At 39.4% G+C, this 25,395-nt stretch overlaps 1 protein-coding gene across 3 annotated transcripts in view; it reads right to left on the bottom strand.

The window, feature by feature from the left end:
- Ckap5 (cytoskeleton associated protein 5) overlaps positions 1 to 21,650 on the bottom strand; it is a 97,009-nt gene extending 75,359 nt beyond the window's left edge. The window contains exons 1-2 of one of the 3 annotated variants that reach the window (XM_055600709.1): positions 21,579 to 21,595; positions 2,271 to 2,326 (exon numbers count right to left, since the gene is read on the bottom strand). The gene's annotated coding sequence lies outside the window, so the exon portion shown is untranslated. Of the gene's footprint in view, positions 1 to 2,270; positions 2,327 to 10,767; positions 10,841 to 21,578 lie in introns of those variants that run through there. The other 2 variants (XM_055600719.1, XM_055600728.1) reach the window with 2 other exon arrangements.
- Positions 21,651 to 25,395: the final 3,745 nt, after the last annotated feature.

Here is a 25,395-nt window from a genome sequence, read left to right on the forward strand (position 1 = left end):
AATAGAATAGAATAGAATAGAATAGAATAGAATAGAATAGAATAGAAAATATAGAATAGAACAGAGGCTGTATATGGTTGTTCAAGCCTGTAATCCTAGCACTCATGATGCTGAGATAGGGGAATCATTCAGAGGGAGGCTAGCCTGGGCTATAGAGTGAGTCTGAAGCCAGACTATTAGAAGAGTAAGTCTTCTGGGAGAGAGGGAGGAAGAGAGAAGAAAGAGAGGGAGGGAAGAAGAATATTATTACAGATAAATAAATACTACCATGCTTATATAAACTAGTAATTCAAAAGTTAAACCCATGAATGATTTGTTCCTTTATAAATATTCTGTGTATTTAAACCTTTTTGTTGTTGTTTTTTAAGACAGAGTCTCACTATGCAGCCTTAGCTGGCACGGAGCTTGTTATATAGACAGTCTGGCTTAGAACTCACAGAGATTCACTTGCCTTCTAACACCCAAGTGTTGAGATTAAAAGTGTGAGCCACTATGTCTAGCTTAAATCGTTTTTAAAATATGTATTTTTATTATCTGTGTGTGTTGGGGGTCCCCTGTGGAGATCAGAAGAAAGTGTCAGTTTCCCCAGAGCTAGAGCTACAGGCAGTTCGCCTGACACATGTGCTGGGAGTTGAAATAAGGTCCTCTGGAAGAACAGTATCACCAAACATCTCTCCTGCCTCATTTTAAGAAATTTTTGGGTGAGGTTTATAGTAAATACATCTTTAATAACTTTATGCTTTTCACTAGGAAAGATCTAATCTTATGTTTCCCCCCCCCCCTTAGGAGAAACAATCTGATTATGAAAATAATGTTACTGAAGAAACTTCACCATTAACTATAGGAAATAAAGTATTAAAATAAAAATTTACTGGTAGTTGGTAATTAAAATGAGCATAGTATATAAATCACATAAAAAAGGCAAGGATTCTCCTCTTCTAACTGTCTGTGCTTTGTTTCTGGCCTAGGTTGGCTTTGAACTCACTATGCAGTTGAAGATAATCTTATAATCTTTATCCTTCTGCCTCCACCTCTAAAGTACTGGCATTATAGGTTCATGCCACTATGCCCAGATAAAGCCTTTTCCCCCCCACAATTGTAATATTTTCATGTTTTTGAGAACATAACACAACACCCACATAGTATTCCACTCTATGAAAATACCACAATTAGCAAGCAATCTCACTGTACTTTTACTGAACCACTCTACAGCCTCTCAAAGTCCTTAAAGTATAGTAATCCACCTGTGTTTACATCAACTATGTGAGAAAAAACAAAAAACAAAAAAACTTCTTTCCCCTTTACGTACTAGGTTCACAAAGATTAATTTGTGAAAACAACAAAGCTGGTATACAGTGAGACTAAACTCATTCTTTTTCTTTACACTTTATTCCTTCCCATCAAACAGAAGGAAACATCCCGGGGGAGGGGGAATGCTTACAAACAAAGATTAAATAAATCATAATAGTTTACTACAGTAAGTAGAGCTATACTTAAGACTTCTCTCCCAAATCTCTACACTAGAGAAATAACAGCAATATTTTAGAGCTAAAGTCAAACCTTAATAGAGAATTTGCAGACATTCTAATTCAGCAATAGCAAACTGGGATAATAGTTTGGGAAAACACATGACTTTACCTTTCTTGAAGATGCACACACTCTACCACCCATCAATTCCATCTCTCTCTCCCTCCTCCCCTCTAGACAGATAGACAGATCTCCTAAAATTATGCTAACTGAAAAAGATCTACATAAGAATGTTCACAGGAAAGTCAAAGTTGTTTATCAAAAGGACAATGAATAAATAGTGGTATATTTAAATACAAAACAAAACACTAATGCCTTTAATCCCCATGCTCAGAGGTAGAGGCAGGTGAATGTCTGTGAATTTGAGACCAGCCTGGTCCACAAAGTGAGCTCCAGGACAGCCAAGGCTACACACAGTGAAACTCTGTCTCAAAAAAAGAATATATACATAATTAAATAAACTGAATAACAATTGAAAATGAATTATGTAGTCCTTTTTTAAAATTATATAGGGAAGAATATCCCTTTCTCTCCCCACTAATTACATACTAACATGTTTATAAAATATTAGATCTATATAGTCAAGTTTCCTAGGTGAGTGCAAGATGGCCTAACTGCTACGGATCTTGGTCTAACTTTGGTGAATCATAAAAATGCTAAGCACAGAATAATTATTTGACACTGTAATCCAATTAAGTTCATATCCGAAAGAATAGAAAACAAGTAGTCAAGTAAATACTTACACCTGCATGTCCACAGAATTATTCACAGGTGTGTGTGGATGTGGATGAACCCATGTCTATCAATGGATGAAAAAAATGCAAACATATACATTACTGCTACAAGAGGAAAAATAATACTGATACAAAATATAACACGAACCTCTGAAACATTATGCAAGTGAAAGAATTCAAAACCAAGACTGATACTGTGGCTCATGTTTATTAATTCTAGCTCTCCAGGAGGCTAACACAGAAAGCTGAGGCAGAAGGATTACTAAGAATATAAAACCAACCTTGGTACATAGTGAACTCCAGACCAACCTGGGTTACACTGTGAGACTTTATCTCACAAAGTAAAAAATGTTCCTTTGTTATAAGGTTCTTCTTATACAAGCTATCTAGTTCCAGATATTATCTGCCAGGGATTAGATGGATGGGAAAATGGAGTGTAAATGCTGAATGAAGTAATGGGTACCTTGGAGTAATGGAAATGCTTTGAAACTAGACAGAAGTAACAGTTGTACCATTGAACTGTATTAAATGTCACTGAACTGTTCATTTAAAAATCGTTAATTTTGGGCTAGTGAGATGGCTCAGCAGGTAAAAGCATACACCTGATGACCTAAATTTGGTACCTAGAACCCATTTTGCAAGGACACATCTGACTTCTAAAATTATCCTTAAATGTTCAAAAGCATGCACATGCACATACATATACAGTAATCAAAAACAAAAATTTTAAGTGATTAATTTTATTACGTGAATAATAATAATTTTTAAGTTTCCCAGTTGATTTGAATATGAAGCCTGGATTTAGGTAGGTTTCGTGGCACACACCTTTGAGCTCAGCAATTAGGAGATAGAGGCCAGCCTGGTCTACATAGTGAGTTCCAGGACAGCCAGGGCTACACAGTGAGACCTTGTCTTGAAAACAAAGAGAGAGAGATCCTCTCAATTAGTCAAAGTCTGAGTTGCAAACAAAACAGAAAGCTAGTTCCCAAATAATCGACACAGAGACCTTTTAAAATTATAAAAGCTTTAAGGCACCATAACTGGGCAGGTATCACATTTTCTGATTCACAAATGCATATAGGTAAAACAGTATCTAAAAACAACAACAACAAAAAAAAAAACCTGGTATGTTAGCTAGGCATGGTGGTATACTTTTGTAACTCTAGCATTTGGGAATCTGAGACAAGACATGCCAGTCTGAGGCCAATGTTGGCTAGCTACATACATAGCAAGATACTCAAAAACAAAACAAAAACTCTGATATGTTAATCTACCATCCAATCAACAAATTGGAATACTATTAGCATTACTGCATCTTTTTTTTTTCCACCCTCTCCTTTTGCCCACAAGAGCACTTCCTTAAAGAATGTTCAAATCTGTCCTTTTATGTGTTAGTTTGAGACAGGGTCTCTACATAGCTGTGGCTGTCCTGGAATTCACTATATACAGTGCTTAGATTAAAGGAATGAACCAACCTGCCCAGCTTAAATCTATGTCTTAATCAAATTTTTCTTCTTTTGGGAGATGGTCTCATAAATCATGTAGCTCTGACTGGCCTGAAACTTGGATGTAGAACAGGCTGGTCTCAAACTCAGAGAACAGAGATCCTCCTGCCTCTGTTTCCCAGGTGCCGGTATTAAAACGAGTGCATCACTGTGCCCTGGCTCAATCACTTTCTATGTAACAAAACCTGACTGTGATCATATAGATAACGGTTGTCACATCAAGTGTAGTTTTCTATGGTTGCTATTTCACTCACCATTTTGCTTATAAAATTTATAGGTGCTAGTCAAACTGTGATTCAAAGGCTAGGGTATAGCTCACTACTGGAGTGCTTATCTAGCCTTTGTAAGCCCCGTGTTCTTTTCTAAGCTCAGAAAACAAGGTATAGCTCAGAGTCATATGCTTGTCTACAAATTGTACTTTCAGAGATAAACAGATTTGGAAATAAGCATTTAGAAACTTGTGTAGCATAAAATCTAACTTCTTTTACTGTAGTGGGTCTATCTATAAGGCTTAGGTATAAACTCGGCAAGGAAAGTAAAATACAGATTGAGGCTGTGAAGTAATCAAGGTCAGACTTTGAATAGCCTTCTAAGTAAATGTTAAAACAATTTAGACATCAGTTCAACTGTAAAAGGAGACTTTGAAGGACTGTCAGTAAAATGACATTTGCTATCAAATTTATATGGTTCTTTTCTCAGCAAGTGGCTTCTTTTCTCAATTTATTGATTAACTGACTGATGACTAATTAACACAGGATTAAACACAGGGCCTCATGCATTCTAGGTCAGTGCTCCACTGAGCTCCAGCTCCAGTCAAACTTGTATTTTTCAAAGAGGGGTTGGGGATGTGACTTGGCTAGTAGAAAGCTTGCATAGTACATACAAAGGCTTGGGGTCAGTCTGAGCACTGCACAAGCCAGGTGGTACACCTGCAATTCAGGAGGTAGAGGCAGGAAGATCAGGGTATCAAGGTCTTCCTCAACTACATAGGCAGTTGCAGGACAGCCCTAGGATACATGAAACCCTATCTCAAAAACAAAAATAACCAAAGATCATATAATATAAACGTATATCAATGCACAGAATGACTTGAAAAACAGTAAAAAAAAAAAAAGAGAAGAAAAGCAGTCAGAAGTCCAAGAAGAGTTTAAATGAAAGATGATGGTATCCTGGACCTAAGGGAAAAGTCATTTTCTATTTCATATTCCTTTATCAAGTTCATGTTAAAGAATGAAAGAAGGATTTTAGACAAGGTGAGTTAAGATGTACGACAAATCAACAAATATGACAAAATTAAGACAAATGTTGATGCAGGCAGTAGTCGGAGACTCAAGCCTGGAGCATCAGTAGACATGTTACTAAAAACCAGGAGAGTGGATGATAGCACTGAGGGAGAGTACATAGTGAGAAGATCAAGGACGGAGTTTAGATTAAATTAGCATTTACTAGAACAGGCAGAGCTTGGGTGGTACTGCATGCCTATACTCCTAGGACTCAGGAGGTAGAAGCAGGAGAATTGCAAGTTGAAGCTACAAGACCCTATTTTAATAAACAGAAAGAGCAACCCTCCAGTTCCAACAACAACAAAAATCAGAAAACGAGCCCTAGAGCTCACCATGCACACTCAACCAATAAACACTAGCTAAAAAACAAAACCAAAAAACCTCACCCCAAAAGAACTAATTTATCAAATTTCAGTTTTTGTTTTTGAAATTTTTTTTATGATCTTCTATTTTATCTTGGGATCTAAATTGTTTAAACAATTCTGTTATTTTCAAACCCACTACAGACTTGGAGAAAGGCCAGGGATTAAGTTCCTTAGATAACACACTGAGTTAACAGCATGTGTAAAAAAGTAGGAATAATAATACTCTATCATTATTGTGTGTAGTACATGAGTTACTTTACATAAAACACTTCGAGACTAGATACTCAGAATGTACCAAGGGCTCATGTGCTCAAAAATACAAGTAGTTACCATCATTTGAAAGCATTTATTTCATTCTTAATTTTACTTGACTTTAACTTACAATTTTATAGAATTCAAACACTCAAAGTGAATTTGTTTTAAAAATGTTTGTGATATTTAAAAATGGCATATTTAATAAATAAAATGGAACATCTAAAAAGATAAAATATGATACACACAATACACAGATACCTTAATAGTTTTATAGTTGTTTTATTTTCTTTACTTTTGTTGGTACACTGGCCAAGTAAAGAAGTGAAAACCGGCCAGGCAGTGGCTCAAGTCTTTAATCCCAGCACTCAGGAGGCAGAGGCAGGCGGATTTCTGTGCATTCGAGGCCAGCCTGGTCTACAAAACAAGTTCAGGACAGCCAGTGCTACACAGAGACTATCTCAAAAAACAAAACAAACAAAACAGAAAAAACAAACAAAAAAGTGAAACCAGTGCTGTCTCCCCTTTTTGGATAGTCTCACTAGGCAGCTCAGGTGAGCCTCCAACTTCACAATTTTCCTGACTCAGCTTCCCATTTACTGAGATTACAGGTGTGTGCCGCCACACCTAGCTCTGTTATTTGTCGTTAAAGTGACTATTGCAAAGCCATACTTTGTCTTTCTATGCAAACCTTAACCAGCGATTATCATAAAGAAAGACCATATTCTGATGTCCCCAGAATTTATTCTGGAAGTAATGAAGAAACACAGTCTGTGTAATACGAAACACAGGTAGAACAAAACCTGCCAGTTTCACAAAAGGTCACAGGTTAAAGGTCTGAATAATCTCTCCTTAGAGAAATACTTTCCAAATTAAAACCAAATAAGCATTAATAAATACAAAGAAGAAAAAAAAAAAAACCCAAATGTGTATCAACTGATATATGGATAACTAAAATGTGGTGAACTAATACAGTGAAATATTAAGAGTACAAAGAAATAAAATATGGATAAAACTTACAGCATGGACGAATCCTGACAACATTATATTAAGTCAAAGGACTCTATGTGGTATGATTCCATTTTTTTAAAAATGTCTAAAACAGTTTTTTTTGTTTTTTTTTTTTTGTTTTTTTTTTTGGTAAAATTAGTAAATACCTAGGACTTGAATGTTTGAAAGTACTGGGGGAAAGGATGTAAGAGTATTTTTTGTTTTGTTTTCAAGACAGGATTGCTGTGTAGCTCTGGCAGTCCTGGACTCGCTTTGTAGATCAGGCTTGCCTCTGCCTCCCAGAGTGCTGGGATGATAGTTGTGCTCCACAGCATCATTTTTGGTTTTCTTGGTGGTACTGGGGGACTGATCCTTGCTCAGGCCTTGAGCATATTAGGCAAGCACTCTACTACTGATGTATATCCCTTGGACTCTTTTGGAAGTAATGAAAATGTTCTTAAAATTGTGGTGAGAGTTACACAAAAACTAACCAAATTTATTAATAAAAGTCCTGAGGAGATGAACCACAACATTCTCAAGAAGTTTAGAACAGTACAAGTAAGATAGATAAACAAAGAGCTATAATATAAAATAAAATACCTTATGTGGAAAGTACCATAAACACGGGGCAAATAGTTCAGAGTGGGAGAGACTGTCAGTGACAACCTCATGGCATTTGAACTCAGTGATGAATGATAAACTCTGGAGAGATAGCTCAGAGGTTAAGAGCACTTGTTGCTCTTGCACAGGATCCAGGTTCAATTCCCAGTACCCACATGGTAGTTCACAGCTACCCATAATTCCAGTTCTAGAGTATCCAACACCCTCTTCTGACTTCCTGGGCACCAGGCACATAAGTGGTGCACATATACATGTGCACCAAACGCTTAAAATAAAATAAATCTTAAAAAAGGAAAAAAAAGAGTATTAAAAAGGAATGGTAGTAAACACCTGTGATTTCAACACTTGGGAACCTGAGGAAGGAAGAGGATTGTGAGTTTGAGACCAGCATGGAGTACACAATAAGATTTTATTTCCAAAGAGGGGAGGGACAGGTGGAAAAGAAGTAATTTCATATTTAGGAAACATGAAAGGCAAAGTCTTGGAGACAAGAAAGTGGCATCATGTTTACAGAAACCGCTGAATGTAAAACCAGAGATTAAGGTAAGAGCATGGTGGTAATGATTCAGATAAATGACTAATAACCAACATCTACTCTAAAAGATACTTCACAGAACAAGTTGGAAGGTTTTGTTTGGGGGTAGTTTTCCATTTGAAACAAGTCAGGTTTTCAATTTCTGATCTTCCTGCCTCTATACCTCCGAAGTGGTGAGAGTACATGCTGTATCAACATACATGAGGAAAAGCAGTGTTTTGATAGGAAATTTACAGTATTCCTCCAGGAGCTACAACTGGAGGTCTGACCAATAAGAATGGATACTGATGGGAATTATATTACAGACAAAGAATCAGCAAGGAGGTAAAAGCTGAGGGGAAACATTTAATGCGGAAAGGGGAGGCTCCAGTCTAAGAGGTAGGGTGAAAATGGTACCACTCACAAAATGTGTTGAGTTGTTTTTGAGGAATAAAGGAGAAAACTACAAGTATGATTCTGATTTTAGTCTATAGAAATTATTATAAAGGGGAGACAGGGGGAGGCACTATATTCAAGTGGCTAGAAAAGCAATACCAGGATGAACAGAGGGCTCTGGATTTTATATACAAGGGGGGGGGGGTCGTCTGGAGAGATGGCTCAGAGGTTAGGCGCACTGGCTGCTCTTCCAGAGGTCCTGGGTTCAATTTCCAGCAACCACATGAGATCTGATGCCCTGTTCTGATGTGCAGACAGAACACTGTATACTTAACAAATCTTTTTTAGAAAAACCCTGTTTTTATATTAAGTAACAGTTTGATGTCTTGTTTTAAATGCTAACAAAAAAAACTTCTGAAAGACACATGATACTTGTTGTGATTCATATGGTCTGGTCCCTGTTAAAATATTCAGAAATGTCAAGTTGTTCAATGTTCCTAGGAGATTTTACCTAGCCTGCAACTGAGGCAAAGGCTAAGAAGTCATTGAAAAAAGAATTTAGTTCTACCAAAGAATTATCCATTTTAATATTGATATAGCTAATGTTTCCAAAGACCTCAAATATGACATAGTTTGTACTTTTGCTAGTAAATGTTTAGATGTAATTGTTTATTTTTAGACATGAGGTTAAGAAATGTTTAAGATTATACATAATGGCAGAACTTAGAATAAATTTCAAACTGTCCCATTTTGCAGTGTTTAAATAACAATTTTTCTATTATACACGTGTGAGTACAAAATCTTATCATAAAATGCAGACCCAAGCAATCTAGTATTCTTATTTTTCAACCACCTAAAACACAAGGCACAGAGATTATATGATGTACTTTACAGTACCTCCACCACTATTCTTCCCCAACTACCCAAATGCTAAAATAAAATATCCTTTTATTTTAAATTCCTATGTGATAGTCTACAGTAACCAGAGAGCTAGTAAACAGTTTGGTTTTGCCTTTTACTTGGAAAGAAGTATTGGCAGTTCAACTTTTCTATGGCAAATTCCCAAGCTCTTGGCCTACAAAGCTCTTCACTATCACAATTCAAGAGCTTTGAATTTTATTACTATTCCTGAACTCTCACTTTGGCTAAGAAAATGCTTCTGCAGAATCACTGTATGAGTCTGAGAAGCTTGAGGAAAGATTTTGCCCAACCCCCAACCTTTTTGCCAGTAGTTCCAGGCATTTGGAAGGTCAAGATAATAGGATGACTTGATTCCAAATGTTTGGGAGCCAGCCTGGGTATCATACCAATATCACAATCTCAGAAAACAAAACAAAAACAAACAAATAAAACCATAATAAACCAGACCAGCAGGACGGATCTATGTGTAAAAGCTCTTGCTATCAAGCCTGCCGACCTGAGTTCAGTCCCTGGGGTCCACATGATGCAAGGAGAGAGCCAACGCCTGTAAGTTGTCCTCTGGCATCGCATACAGGCTATGACATGCTTATGCCTACAACCCCCCAAAAAATAAACGTTCTAAAAAATTAAACCTTACAAATGATCACTGACATGCAATGACACTAATTAAAAAAAAAAGACAACTATAAAAATAATACATGTTTACAGATCTTTACTCAAAACACATCTAGGAAGGGCACAAGGACTAAAAAATGAATAAAAATTATATAACTGCCATAGAATATTTAAATTCTTGTCCAAGGCCAAAAAGAATAGCATCTCTATGCAGAAGAAGCAAAAATGGTAACACTTTCCTTCTAACAAATACCTCCACTGCCTCCAGATATCTCCATTAACAAGAACATGAGTTAATCATCTTGCTTGTGTATTCTGAATTATGGGGCTAGAAATTTGAACTTCTTTTCTAGCAAGTTATCTCAACCTTCAGCCGTGATTGTTTTCCTTGTTCTGGAATCATAACCTCCCACAGATTTCCTCAGAAACTGAAAAAGGTGAAGAGCTGTATTATTTACATTGTGCTATTTTATCACCAGGAAAGAAGGTTAGCTGAACTCTCCCTAATAGATGATCACTGTCACTGTCTCCAAAAGGGGTATTGGATACCAACACAGGCCTCTGGGGAGATGGAAAGCTAAACCCGCTGTGAATTAGGTCAACTTTGGGAGTTACTGTTCAACATTGCCAAGGTGATTGAAAACCTACAGCCTACTCATTCGGGAAGCTAGCCAGGTCTCTAAATCCCAAGCTAAGAACCCAAGGCCCAGAGCCCTAGATTCAGCTGCACTCCCATCCTGCCCCACCAGGTGAAACTCTGGTGAAAATCAAGCCTCTCTCCACTCGAAGCAGGACCTACCCAGGCTGGGGAACGCCAGATCATTGGCACCACTCAAACACAACACATCCAAACAAACACCCTAGAGCTGCTGTCACCACCCAGAGTTAGAGCTGATGTCCCAGCTTTAGCACACTGCAGAGGGCATTGTTTTCACTCCTTCCCGGACTTATACTCTGAAAGGCCGGTTAAATGCCGTGTACTTCCGGATCAGCACGGGATGCTTGCCCCCTTTCCGTAGTCTGACACTTAAGTCTGACACTTACGTTTTCCCTAGCAGGTAGAGGTCGGCCCTTAAGTCCGTGCAGATTCAGCAGGAATACCCGGTAGCAGGCGGGAGGCAGCGGCATTGGCAAGTCAGCTGCTGGGAACCGCCCTCTCCGAGGGCGGGGACAGGAGCACCACTGTCAGAGTGCCCGCCCCACCCTCCATGCCCCCTGCACGCACACAGAACGCTTAAAGGAGCCGCCGCGGCCTTCACCCAGAGGTCTGCAGGCCCACGGTGCTACCTCAGGCTCTAGGGTTTTCCAAAGCAGGAGGTAAACGATGGAACAACTTGGGAAGTGGATCTCTGGTTTGGTAGTATTACAGCTAATGTCACATAAAAAAAGGCGATGATTGTTTCCAAAACTACAAACTTTGAAGGGTGAAAAAAAAATTACTACAGACAATAGTTAAACTATCAGAGTAAATATCCAGATGCCATCATGGAAGCTGCTTTTTCCATTAACCTCAGAATTAGCAATTCTTTAAACTCCAACACAAAGACAACGCAGCTTTCCACGCTTCTCTTTGCCCTTTCACAGCAAAGGGAAGGCTCCTAGTAAGATCGAAGGTAGGAAGTTACTTGGAGGCAAAAAAGCAAGAACACTTGTTCTTCTTGTGAATAAAAGATGACCTTTCAAAAATCTAACAAGAATTCACAAGTCTATGTAAGCAAAAGAATATTGCATACAAATACAATTGAGATATACAATTATCTAATTTAAAAGAAAGTTCTTGATAAATTTGTAGGGAAACTGCATTACTATCTCAGGGAGTACGTTGGCAATGGCTTATCAGGTAAGGGTATTTATTGAATAAGCCTGGCAACCAGAGTTCAATCTCTGGAACCCAGAGATGGAGAGAGAGAACTCTACAATACCATGGCACATGCACCCCACTCTCAATACACACACAATTAAAAATATCTCAGGAAGTACACACATGGTCTTTGAGATCTTAAAAGTTTATCATTGTTCATCAATTTTCACTGAATTTTGTCTCTCCAACATACAAAATGAGAAAAAGACATTCCTCCATTGACTTATTTAATTTGCAGCACTATGGATTGAACAAAGAGCCTTGTACATGGCTAGGCAAGACCACTGTTGGAGCTCTGTCCCTTCCCTTTTTTAAAACTTAAGTTATATTTTGAAACAATGTCTCACTAAACTCAGTTTCCCTGTGGAATTATTTGTGTAGTCTAGGCAGGTCTTGAACTTGTAATCCTTCTGCTTCAGACTCCTGAAGAGATCAGATTACAGACCTGCACACTAGGCCCAGCCCCACAATAGAATTTAAATGAAAAACAAAACAAAACCCAAAAAACAAACAAACAACAACAACAACAACAAAAAACACACACCTTACTAAAGCCACCATGAAATCAGTCTGAAAATAAACTTAAAGACTTTATAAATTAACACCTCTAATGGGAACAGGGGCTCGAGCAAAAATTTAGATTTTTGGGACAAACCTAAAGACTTGAGAGTAGGCTCAGGTTAGCCTTAATCTGAAGGTTTTGGAAAACTGAAGAGAAACTGACTAAAGACTCAAGATATTTCCACAGTACATTTATTGACATTCCTGAATTTAAGTAATAAAGACCCTCTTTCATTATATACCCATGAAGTTAATTAACATTGTTCTAAGGATTTGTAGATTAATCCTCCTCAACAGCTTTTTAAAAAAAGGTTTATCTAGTGGGGCCTGGTAGCATACACCTGTAATCCCAGCACTCTGGGAGGCAGAGGCAGGTGGATCTCTCTGAGTTTGAGGCCAGTCTTGTCTATAAAGCAGATCTCTGTTTTTCAGAATTATACTATACAGAATAAATTTTACTGTATATAAATTATATTTCAGTATGCCTGACTTCAAATGAAAGGTCTTATCTTAGGGAGTCGTCTCTCCTGGTCTTTCTGAGCACCCATCACAAATGAACAGAAATTGTACTTTAGTTTAATGACAGGAGACATTTTTAAAAAAAAAGCTATGGCATACCCACAGAATAGATAATCTACAGGCAGAAAAATAGTTATTAGTAGCAGCATATATGAATCTAACAATCCATACTGGGGGAGGGGGGAGCATTAATTGCTTAATATATAGTGCAGCAATATAAGCCCAAACGTTGTATCTACAAGTACATACTTCCTTGGCTAAATAAAATACTGGAAGATATTTTGAAAGCTCAGCATAGAAGAGACAGGAAAAGGACTGGAGAAATAGCTCAGCTATTAAAAAGCACTTGTTCTTACACAGGTTCAATTCCCAGCACCCACATGGCAGCCCATTACCTTTTATAACTCCAGTTGCAGGGGATCTGACACTCTACTCTGTATTTCACAGCTATCATAAACTCACATGGTACACAGACATACATTCAGGCAAAACACCCATACAAATAATAATTTTGTTTTGAAACTGGGTCTTTACACATCCCTAGCCATCCTGGAACTCATTATGTAGACCAGGCTGGCCTCAAACTCAGAGATCCACCTGCCTCTGCCTCCCAAGAGCTGAAATTAAAGCAATGCAATTATTATTATTTTTTTAAGAGCACTGGATGCCCTTCCAGAGGGCCCAGGTTTGATTCCTAGGACCTAGATGGTGGCTAAAAACTGCTTGTAACTCCAGTTCCAAAAATTTTCTGGCCTCTTCAGGGACTGCATGCATGCGGTACATATACACACGTGCAAGCACTCATATACATAAGATAAAAATTAAAAAAGAGGCAGGGAATATAATCAGGAATGCAAGAATAGAGGTTGCCTGGACAATGGTAATAATTTAGTTCTTAAGCTGAGGATAGTAAATAAGTGTTTTTAAAAATTGATAGCATAATTACTTTTAATATATAAGAGTTTAGGAGAGGGACTTTGTCTCCAACTAAAAGGATCTTATAATGTAAAAACATATTCTGTAGTGTTAAAGCACAGTGTAAAGCAAACTTTTTTTTAACTTAAGAAACACAGTGGGAGATGGAGGGAGGGAAGAAGGGAGAAAAATACTCCACAACTTCTTCCCTGACATTAAGTATCTATAACATTTCAGAGAAGTCATCTCATCTTTGAGCCTTTAGTATTCTCATGTACAGAACCTCTAAAATATTATGAAATGGTACTTGACATACAGCTATCCAATAAACAAGGTGTTTTCTTTTCTTCTTCTTTCAAGACAGAATTTCCCTATATAGCCTTGGTTGTCCTGGACTCACTTTGTAATACAGGCTGGCCTCAAACTCACAGAGATCTACCTGCCTCTTCTTCTTTGAGTGCTCGGATAACAGGAATGCACAACCTTGCCTTGTGTGTGTTTAGAGACCTCTACATAAAAAGCCAGGAAAGGCAGAGTGGGTCCTGGGGCCAGTCTAGCCAAAATGGCAAGTCAGGTTTAGTAAGACATCCTGTCTCAAAAAATTAAGATAGAGGGAATGGAGAGATGGCTGAAAGCACTGGCTGCTTTTCCAGAGGTCCAGAGTTCAATTCCCAGCAACTTCATGGTGGCTCATAACCATCTATAATGTGATCTGGTGCCCTCTTCTGGCGCAGACAGAATGTTGTATACATAATAGATATTTTTTTTTTTTTTTTAATGAAAATAGAGCCAGATTCAGTGGCACACACCTTTAATTCCAGTGCTCAGGAGGCAGAAGCAGGCAGATCTCTGATTTCGAGGCCAGCCTGGTCTACAGAGTGATTTCCAGGACAACTAAGACTACATACAGAAACCCTGTCTCAAACCAACCAGGCCAGCCAACCAACCAACCAGCCAAACCAACCAGCCAACCAGCCAACCAACCAACCAACCAACCAACAGCTTAGTGTGGTAGCGTGCATCTGTAATCTCAGTACTCCTACAATGAAATGGGAGGTGGAGAAGCTCATTGACTGGACCATCTAACCTGGAGTACCATGTTGATGTGGTGTAAACAGAGACCTTGCCTCAAAAACACAGGGTGGAAGATGAGGACTACCAAAACTTTTCCTCTGACTTCCATGAATGTGACACAGACACACACACAACACAGACCAAAAATTAATAAAATAAGTAAATGGCAATTTAGAGACTGATGGCACAGGCTTATAAACCCAGCTCCTTGTGAAACACAGGCAGGAGAATCACAAGTTCAAGACTACATAAAAATGAAAATGAAAAAAATCTGTTTTAAAGAAAGCTGTGGAATATAGTCAATGGTATATAGCGCTTGTCTAAAATGTGCTAGGTCTAGGCTTAATTCCTAGTGCCTCAGGAAGAAAATGTAAAATGAAATAAGAAAAATAAGTCTTCCTTACAGAATTCCAAATAAAATATGTAGGGAGTTATTCCTCCAGAAACTGGAGGAATAACTAAATCCATACCTATTTTCAGGATGGTTTAGATTGAAGATATGTCTAACCTATGGCCTATAGGCCTCATGCAGCTGAGCTTAGCTATGAAGAAAGCCCAATATAAAAATCATAAACTTACTAAAACACCATGAAAATTTTTCTGGAAAAGAAAAGTTTATCCATGTGAGCGTGACTTGATTTTATGAAGCCTCACCCTGCACTTTGTAGATAACACCACCAATCTCAAAAGGTTGGATACATTTGGCAGTTAGCAACTCTTCCAAAGAATAGGTATAGAAAAGAAGAAATAGTAATTTGTTGTGGATATAAACATGTTTTTGTTTTAACCCAGGTGTGGGATGTGGGACTGATTTCAGAAGGTCCAAGCAGTAAACTATTTGCCTCATGTAGGCTATGAGAGAAGCTCTTTGCCAGTTGCAGGTAGTTTAAATCTGAGAACTCTAGACAGAGAATAAATGCCAGAGCCCAAAGAGTGTGGGCTGCTCCTGCTTCCCTCCTTGCTGCTCCTAATTGCTGTGTGAGACAAGAAGTTGGAGATCTTCTGAAACAAGGATGGGATTGGCTCCAAGGAACCCAATGACCCTAGCCAGCAGGAAGCACCTAAGACAACTGCACCCCCTCTCCGACTAACCTTTTCTCTCTCCTACCTGGTATTGGGATGTTGGAGGGTCCTGGGGTGGGGTAGAGAGAAAAAGATTAAAAAAATGAAAATAAAAGTTTTAAAAATTACACAACATAATATAAAAAGTAAGAGAGATGGCTCAGGACGAGAAGGCACCTGACAAACTTGATGACCCAAGTTCAATTCCAGTTACCACCCTGATAGAAAATGAGAACTAGCTCTGAAGGTTGTCCTCTGACCTCCACTTGCACACTATGGTATATGCACCCAAACACAAAGACAAGTGGTTCTCAACTTTCCTAATGCTGTGACCCCTTTTTATTTTATTTCAAATTATAGTTATATTACATTACAAATATTTATATTACATACTACATTATGTTATTAGTATATATAATATTTATTATACATATAATAAAATTATAACTCCCAAAACATCAATGTCATGAAAAAACCAAACATTTTTAAAGGTAGAGGCACTATATTTCTACTAAAATGGTTAGGAAGTTAAAAAAAAAAAAAAAAAAAAGAAATGAAAGAAACTGTTACAGCTAAGTGCAGTCAAGAATGTGGAGCAATATGAAACCCCATTCATTGCTGATGAGACTGCAAAGCAGTACAGTCACTTTGGAAGACAGTTCGACAGTTTCTCACAAAAACTAAACACAGTTTAACCATATGATCCAACAAATTTATTTACCCAAATGAAGTAAGAACTAGGTCTATATAAAGTCCTGAAAATTTATCAACAGCTTTGTTTATAACTGCTAAAAAACAGAAGTGACTAAGCTATTCTTCCAAAGGTTAGTAAATGGGGTATATTCATAAAATGAAGTATCATTCATGAAAATAAATGAGCTATCAAACTGTGATAAGATATTTAAGTTCCCAAAGCCCAGTGTGATGTTGAAAACCTGTAATCTTAACACTTCAGAGGTAGGACAGAAGCATCAAGAATTGAAGGTTTTAGCTACATAGTAAGTTCAGGTTCAGTGCCAGCCTATATTACATGACTTTGTCTGGAAAAAGTAAACAGAAAATCTAGATGAACCTAAATCTTACAGTGAAGTGAAAGAAGTCAGTCTGAACAAAAAAAGTATAATGACTCTAGTTATATATGACATTCTAAAAGAGGAAAACCACAAAGACAATAAAAAGATGAATGGTTGCCAGAGTATGAGAAAAGAACAAATATGTAAAATGCTGAGAATTTTTAAGGCAGTAAAATATACTTAAAAAAAAAAATCCTGATTCATGTGTCTATGTAGCAACAGCACAAGAGAACACAGGCCCTATGAAGACAGCGGTCCAGAGTTATACCAGTCCTTCTGTTCTCACAGTGGTAAAGGCCTTTATTTTGAGGGCCTAAATACTTCCACACAAGTAACACAAACATAGATCTATGAATTTTTTTAGTTTTCTTAGTGGGATACTTCTAAGCTTATTTGTTGTGATACTGTTCCCATCCAAAGATACAGAACACTGACACATACAAGCTTTTGTTTAACTTTATCCCATACAGAAGACTGTGCCGGTTTGGACAACTTTTGTTCAATAGACTTTTTTTTTTTTTTCCCCACCATTTACTTTCTTTTTGGTGTTGCTTTAAAAGAAAAGAAACACAGACCAAAACCCACCTATTTTGTATTGTGTGTATTCAAGTGAACCACTACAGCATGCATGTGGAGATCAGATATGGGAGGTGGTTTGCCTTCCTCCATGTGGATCCTGGGAAAAGAACTTGCATCCTAATTCTTGGTGGCAAGTACATTAACCCACTGAGCCATCTCACCACCCTGGTTTTATTTTGGTTTTAGTATTCTTAGACAAGGAAGACAAAGCCCAGGCTGTCATTAAACTTGCTAAACAGCCAAGAGTAACTATGCGCTCCTCCTGCCTCTACCACTTAAGTACTGGCAGATGTGCCCCACCATACCTAACTGACCGACTTTGTTCCAGGGATTGTGTGAGGTACTAACATAAATTCACAGAAAAAAACATGTACACTCTGCTTTCATTATTGAGGGATTATGACACAAAGGAAAATAACCTACCAAATAACAGTACATGAACCTGAATAAAATGAGCTAAAAGGCACCAAAACAGCTCTTCTAACTAGAACCTTAGAAAAATGCTTATTTAAGGAGTTGACATATAAGTTCAGATGTGGAGTAAGCTTGTTAACATACACTTGAAATAAAAGCAAAGTGGGGTGGGGCATTCTAGGCAGAGAACAGGAAAAGGGAAGGCCAACAGAAGAAACTTAATGTCTTGAAAGTTTATTTATTTTTAAACATTTTAAAAAATAATTTTATTTTATTTTATATGCATTGGTGTGAGGATATCAGATCCTTTGGAACTGGAGTTACAGTCAGTTGTGAGCTGCCATGTGGGTGCTGGGATTTGAACCCAGGTCCTTCGGAAGAGCAGACAATGCTTTTAACCACTGAACCATCTCTCAAGCCCCTCTTGAAAGTTTATTAAATAGTCAGGATAAGTGCACTGATAATAACTTAAGCAGGGCCGGAGGAATGGCTCAGTTAAGAGCACTTGCTGCTCTTACTTAGAACCCTGGTTCTGTTCCCAGCATCCACATGGTGGCTCACAACCACCTGTACGAGCAATTCCGAACACCATCTTCTGAACTCGTGGGCACTAGACATGCAGATGGTACACACACATACATGCAGGCAAAACACTCACAGATATAAAATAAATGAATGAATAATAAATAAAAATTTTAAAACCCTAAGTAACAACTTTGAACTCAAGATGTAAGAATATGAGAATCATTTAAAACTTCTTATCTTGCATCTCTAACAATGACCTACAAGAAACATGCACAATTAGATTAACATCTCAACTTTAAAGCTGGCAGGGTGGTACAGATTTATAAATCCAAGCATGGAGGTAGCAAAGGCATGAGGTTTACCACAAGTTCAAGGCCATCCTAATCTACATAGTAGGTTTCAGGCCAGCTATAGCTACATATCAAGACTCTACCTCTATATCAAAACAACACACATTTTAAGCTCCCTCTTGTCCTGCCACACTCACAGCCGTTCCTAAAGTAAACACTATTTTCAACCAACTCCCTAAAATATTACCATGCCTGTTATCTATATTTCATGTCTCTAGTAGATACATCAAAGAGAAGAAGGGCTCTACTCTTAATCTGTTCTTGAATTTTTTTTTTTTAAAAGCCATTACTTTATATACAATGATGGTAAGAGCAAAGACCCTGGCCACCTAACCTGGATTTAAATTCGGGTTCTATTAAGTCATATGACTCCGAGCAAATTGCATAATCTTTCTCAGTCCCTCATAGGTAAAATTCTGACAGAGTTAAAGATAAAATGTCACACACAGAGATCATCCACTAAATGTATTAGCCACTGCCAGCAAACATACTTGAGAACTTACTTTGTTTAGGGCTAAGGGCTGAGCTAGCGGGATTACAGATCTTTAACTTGCTGCAGTATACTGTTTGAAAGAGGAGTCTGTGAAACCCCTTTAGGTGCTTTTGCCCTGGTTCACAAGTATGCTCTTCAGATCTAGAATAATGTTTAACATCCAACAGACATCAACTTCAGGAGAGCATAGACAGCCTGGTTTCACTACAATATAAAGTTTTTATTTGTTCTTGTTGGGGTTTTGCTGCTATTTTTTGAGACAGTCTCACTCTGTAATCCATTTTGGCCAGAAACTCATTACGTAGTCCCAATCTGGTCTCATGCTCATAGCAATCCTCCTGCTTTAGCCTCCCACATTCTGAAACCAGGTGTGAATCACTATGCCTGGCAAGTTCTCCTCTCATCAAGATTGTTACCACTGGGAGCTGGAGAAACAGTTCAGAGTTAAGTGCACTTGTTGCTCTTGCAGAGGACCCAAGTCTGGTTAACCAGAACCCACATGTCTGCTTATAAGCACCTGGCTCCAGTTCCAGGAGATCCAGTGCCTCCTTCTGAAGTCTGTGGAACAGGCACGTTCACGCTGCACGTACATGCATATAGATAGAACAACCATAAAAAAAAATCTCTAAAAAAAAGATTTTAACACTATCCAAAGGTATTGTTAAAGAAGTTGTTCTTGACTCCTTTCTCTGTATTCATCTACAGAACTACTAAAATAGAATTACCACACACCATGCTTCATAGTTCAAAGTTGATGATTCAAACTTTAAAAGTAATGAAGAGAAAGGTATATGGCATATTGTTATGAAATACCTCTACTTGCCACCTCCTTAAGTGAACAGCATTAAAAATTTGTGTAAAATTTTGGGACCAGGAGAGGCTTAAAGGGTAAGGGTGTTTCCTGCCACGCATGACAACTAAGATTTGATCCTCAGAACCCATCTGATGGAAGGAGAGAACAGAAGTTGTCTGACATCAGCCATGTGCACTGACCCAACCACAAAAATAAATGTTAAAAAGGTATATGTGTAGATGTTTTGCCTGTGTATATGTACAATGTATATGCATTGCCCATGGACTCCAGAAGAGGGCATCCGACCTCTGAAACTGGGAACTGGAGTTACAGATGATTGTGAGCCAATAAGTGGGTGCTGGGAGTCCTCTGGAAGAGCAACCAGTGTCCCTAAGTTCTGAGTCATCCCTCCGGGACCATGGGGTAAAATTTAAACAAAATGTGGTGTACAATTTTTTCATTACAGGTTTGCTACCTTGATTTAACTTATGTTGGCAACTAAGTTGATTTTTTTCTTCATTAAACCTTATAGTTTGTCCATTCACTTTAGAAAAGTGTCAAATGACTGTTAGCTTGATTTATCTTCTTGCTCTTTAGGTCACAGAAGGACTTTTCAGGGTGATGAAAATGGAGAAAAAAGGATTTACCTTTCTAAAAATGAGTTTTCACTTCTATAATTATACATAATGTATGACAAGCATCCTATCTGGGCCAAGACTCAAAGCCTTGGTTCCTAGGAGAATTAGAGTCGTGCATAAATTTGGGACAAGTTCTGCAAAACCTCTATTGATGCTGAAATCAGAAACTCATTGTCAAGACTCATCGACACCAATATATTCTCTAACACACAGCAGCCACTCTGGCAACATTTCTTTCATCATTTCCTACTCAAGGAACAAGAGGGGATGCAGTCAATCCTGCCTGGCAATTACCACGACTCTGGGCAGCTCTCAACGACAACGATTTTGCTAAGAGCTAAAAAGTGAGAATCTCATTCACCTGGCCTTGAAGAGGCAAGGCCTGACTAACCTCCGCAGCTGGCTATTGTACTACTAGTCTCCGAAACCTTCAGAGCTTTGCAAAAAAAAAACAAAAAAACAAAAAAACCACCTCAACTCCGCTGACACTTTCTGAGGGCGAAAACCAAGGGCGGGGCGGTGGACGAACAGAAGCGTTAAAAAATAAAAAATAAAAAAACCCACCGCAGGTAGGGGGTCGCAGGTACGGGGAGCAGGCCCGCCCGGGCAGCCCGCGGCGGCCCCGCTCGGCGGCGGCTAGGCCCATCACACCCACCGCGGCCCTCCGGGGCTCTTGTCCATTCATTTGACAATTCCGCGAGGCGCGCTCCACCAGGGGCGGACCCCCGCCCCGGCTCGGCCGCCTCGGCCTCCCGCCGCGCGCTCCGCTCACCTCAAGCCCCGGCCCCCGGCCCGAGCGAGCGCCCACGCCCCCCGCCCCGCCGGCCGCGGGCTCCCCCGGCCTCCGCCCCGCTCCGCCGCCTCAGGGCCGCCGGGTGCGCGAGAGCGCGGAGGCCGGCGTCCGCCGAGGGCCCCGCCCGCGGTCGCGAGGGCCCCGGCGCGCGCGACGGCGGCTCCTCGGGCTCCGGGTCAGCAGGGGAGGCCCACCGTGCACTCACCTCCTCCGGGTCAGAACCGAGGGGCCCTTGCTCTAAGCCGTTTAAAACCGCTTGGGCCGCCGCACACCCCGCAGTGTCCTCGTTGTTGATTGGTCCTGGGGGGACCGCCTCTCGCCCTCTCATTGGTCAGTTTGAAAGGGCTGCGGGCACGCGCCGCCTGCGGCCTTAAAGGGACCGCGCGCAGCTGCTTTCCGAGGGCTGCTGGTCAGGCGGACAAGCCAGCGGCTGGAGAGGAATGGCTACCATTGGCTTCGGGTTGAAGAGCGGAAGGTGTGTGGTAAACTGTGCATTCCCAGCTATAATCCTGTTGTCTTTACCTAACTGCAGATGTTTTAAACTGCTGTCAACGTCTCTGCCTTTTTTTTTTTTTTTTTTTTTTTTTTTTTAATGAGACCGTGCATTCGCAAATATTGATCGTGCAATTCTGTACTAAGAGGGATGCAGGAGGCAAGGGGGATGAAGAGGAAGGAGCCTCGAATGGAGGCCGGATGCTAAATTGTAATACTGGACTTCTTTTGAAAAAGCACTTTTCTCGGTTAATCTGGACCTCAGTTTCCTCGAGTAGGAAATAGAATAAGTATATTTCCTTACAAATTTAATTTGAAGCTGGCAGTGGTGACATATTTAATTCCAGCAGAGGCAGGCGGGATCTCTGTGAGTAGAGGCCAGACTGGTCTAAGGCTGGCCTAAAAAAGAGAGTTCAGGACGGCCAGGGCTTGTTACAAAGAGAAACCCCGTCTCAAAAGAAAAAAAAAAAAATCAAATAAAACAACAACAACAAAAAATTAATGTAAGGATTTAATACTACAAGCTGAGTGTCTAGGAATGGCCATTGTGAACTGCAACACCTTTGCAAATGCTTATTTTTCTGAAAATGAGAGGCATCGTTTGATGAAAGATGATTGTCAAAATTCTATTTTATGCACTCAGGGAGGCAGAGGCAGACAGATCACTATGAGTTCGAGGCCAGCCTGGTCTATAAAGCAAGTCCAGGACAGCCAAGGCTACACAGAAAAACCCTGTCTTGAAAAAAAAAAAAAAAAAAAAAAAAAGGTGTTTTATTTATTTGCCTTATGGAGGGGTAGTGGTACATAGAAGTCAGAGGACAACTTGCTAGGTGCTGGTTCTCTTCACCCACAATATAGTTTCTGGAGCTCAAATTCAGCAAACACCTCTACGCATTAAGCTATCTCACCTGCACTATTTTATTCTTTGAGACAGGGTCCTACTCTGTAGTCCGGGCTAGCCTGGACCTGGCACTATGGACCCGGGTGCCTCAAATTAGTGGCATCATTCCACCTCTGCCTTCCAAGTACTAGGATTTCAGGCATGTGCAATACCATACCCAGCTAAAATTCTCTCTTGACTCAATATCCAACATTTCTGTGAATATTGTGTTATAATATAATAATGATGTTTCCTTACAAAGCTAATGTAAGGATTAGATTTACTATAACAAAGCAGAGACAGGCAGATCTCTGAGTTGAAAGCTGCACAAAGAAACCCTGTCTCAAAAAAACAAAAACAAAACCAATGGATGAACCAAACAAACGAAGAAACAAAAAGCAAGAGTTAGAGAAGAAAGATGGCAGTTCACACTTGTAATCTCAGCACCCTCAGGGTGGAAGGCAAGAGCATGAAATGCAGGGCAAGCCTCAGCTATTTATCGAGTTGGAAGCCAGCCAAGGCTGAACGAAACTGTCTCAGAACAAAGATTTGGAGAAGTATATGCTCAACCTCACAGTTAAATTTGAGTGCACATTTTTAGCAGGACAATTTTCAGATCTACAGATCCTCTGGTTCAGTAATGCTACTAAGGGGCATTTATTTTATAGTTTTATCCACATGTACAAGAAAAAGTGTAAGAATGTTACTGAGCCACTGGGAAATTAGAAAAAAAATCTGGAAATCACATGGCCATCAAAAGGAAACCTTTTTAATTTTGGAATATCAATATATCTGATATTGATATTGATATTGATATCAAATATCTGCAGTTGTCCAGAAAGATTGTCATTGATGGGTTGGGGAGCATGGCTCAGTATGTGAAAGTACAATCATGAGCTCCTGAGTTGCTAACCCCATCACCTATGTCAAAGCCAGCTGTGGTAGTGAGTAGCTGTAACCTCAGTCCTGGGGGCAGTGACAGATAGATCTCCGGGACTTATTGACCAGACCGTCTAGACTAAACAGGGAGCACTAAGAAACGTTGCCTCAAAATAGGGCGCAGGCTAGAGGGGTGGCTCATCAGTAAGAGCACTGGCTGCTCTTGCAGAGGACCCGGGTTGGATTCCCAGCATCTGCATGGTGGCTCACAACCATTTGTAACTCCAGTTCCAGTAGATCAGTGCCCTCTTCTGAGTACCAGGCACACATCAGGTAAAACACTGGAATATATAAAAAAAATAGTCTTTTTTTAAATGGGGGAGGGGATAAGGAAGTCAGGAAGGAGAATATCAATTACCAGGCAAAGACAGGGCATAGAGACAAAAAAAAGTGCATTTTTATATGTGGTACTGAGTTTAGGGATTTAAGGGTTATTTTTTTTTTTTAATTTTAGATTTATTTCTTTTATGTGTATGAATGTTTTGCCTGCATTTATATGTGTGTGTGTGTGTGTGTGTGTGTGTGTGTGTGTGTGTGTGTGTATGGTGACTGAGGAAATTAAGAAGAGGGCTTCAGATCCCCTGAAGCTGGAGTTTTGGATGGTTGTGAATTGCCATGTGAGTGCTAGGGATAAACCTCTGGTTCTCTGCAAGAGCATCAGGTCCTCTTAAGCTCTGAGGCCAGGGATTTGATTTTAAGAAAAGATTGTTGTTGGGAAATAATAGAACAAAAGACTAACTAAGAATGTTAGGAAAGTTAAATTCATGGAGGGGTTTGAAAAATCAGACTAAAGAATATGTTATTAAGTAGGTGATAGGGAACCACTGAAAGTTTCTGAATGCGAGAATGACAAAAGTCATGTGGGTATTTTGGGAAAGTTAGTTTCCGAGTGAGGTTTGGAATCTAATATAATAGCAGTGAAAATGATAAGAATAGATTCAAGAAGAGTGAAGGATTTGGCAACCAATTAGATTAGGTACAAAGGCAAGGGTGAATCCTATTTAGAAAAATGAGCCAAATAAAGTGGCAGAATTAGAGCCCAGAGCCTGGGAGGACTGTTATTAACCGCATGGAAGTGGAGAGTGAGGAGAGGCCTGTCTCAAGGGAAAGGAGGAGAGTTCAGTTTTGTGCTTGTTTACTCTCAGGTACCATTGAGACATTCAGATGGACTCATCTAAGTAGCTTAGGAAATACCAAGTGGAAGCTGGGAGACTAGATTAAGTCTTTAGTGGTGTTGGTTTGGGAATTGCTTTCTGGAGAGTGAATGGGACTTCAGGGGCAAGAGGGGAAGGAGTGAAAAATAGGTGGTAAGAGCTGAAAACACGGAAGAAAGGAGAGGATCTAGCAAAGTAAACGGTGACCTTTGGAAAATGGGTAAGAAATATACAAAAACAGTCTTCTCCAGGTCCTGGTCATTGGTATATACAGTTTATTTAAATATTATCAGACATAATCTGAAGAATACACTGAAAGGAGACACTGATGATTACCTCACATTTGCTCAGTAAAGGATGTGTGTGGTCTGGGTTCTGAGGAGCTTAGAAGAAGAAGAAGGTATGCATTAGATGTCTAAATCCATTCACTTAATTCGTTTGACAAGTATTTATTGAATACCTAGTATGTGGAGGCATTTTTAGGCATTTGGGATAATCAGTGAACAAAATACACACACACACACACACACACACACACACACACACACACACACACA

The sequence above is a fragment of the Psammomys obesus genome, unplaced genomic scaffold, assembly GCF_907164565.1.
Source record: "Psammomys obesus unplaced genomic scaffold, mPsaObe1.curated_primary_1811, whole genome shotgun sequence".
In the NCBI taxonomy this organism is placed as follows: domain Eukaryota; kingdom Metazoa; phylum Chordata; class Mammalia; order Rodentia; family Muridae; genus Psammomys; species Psammomys obesus.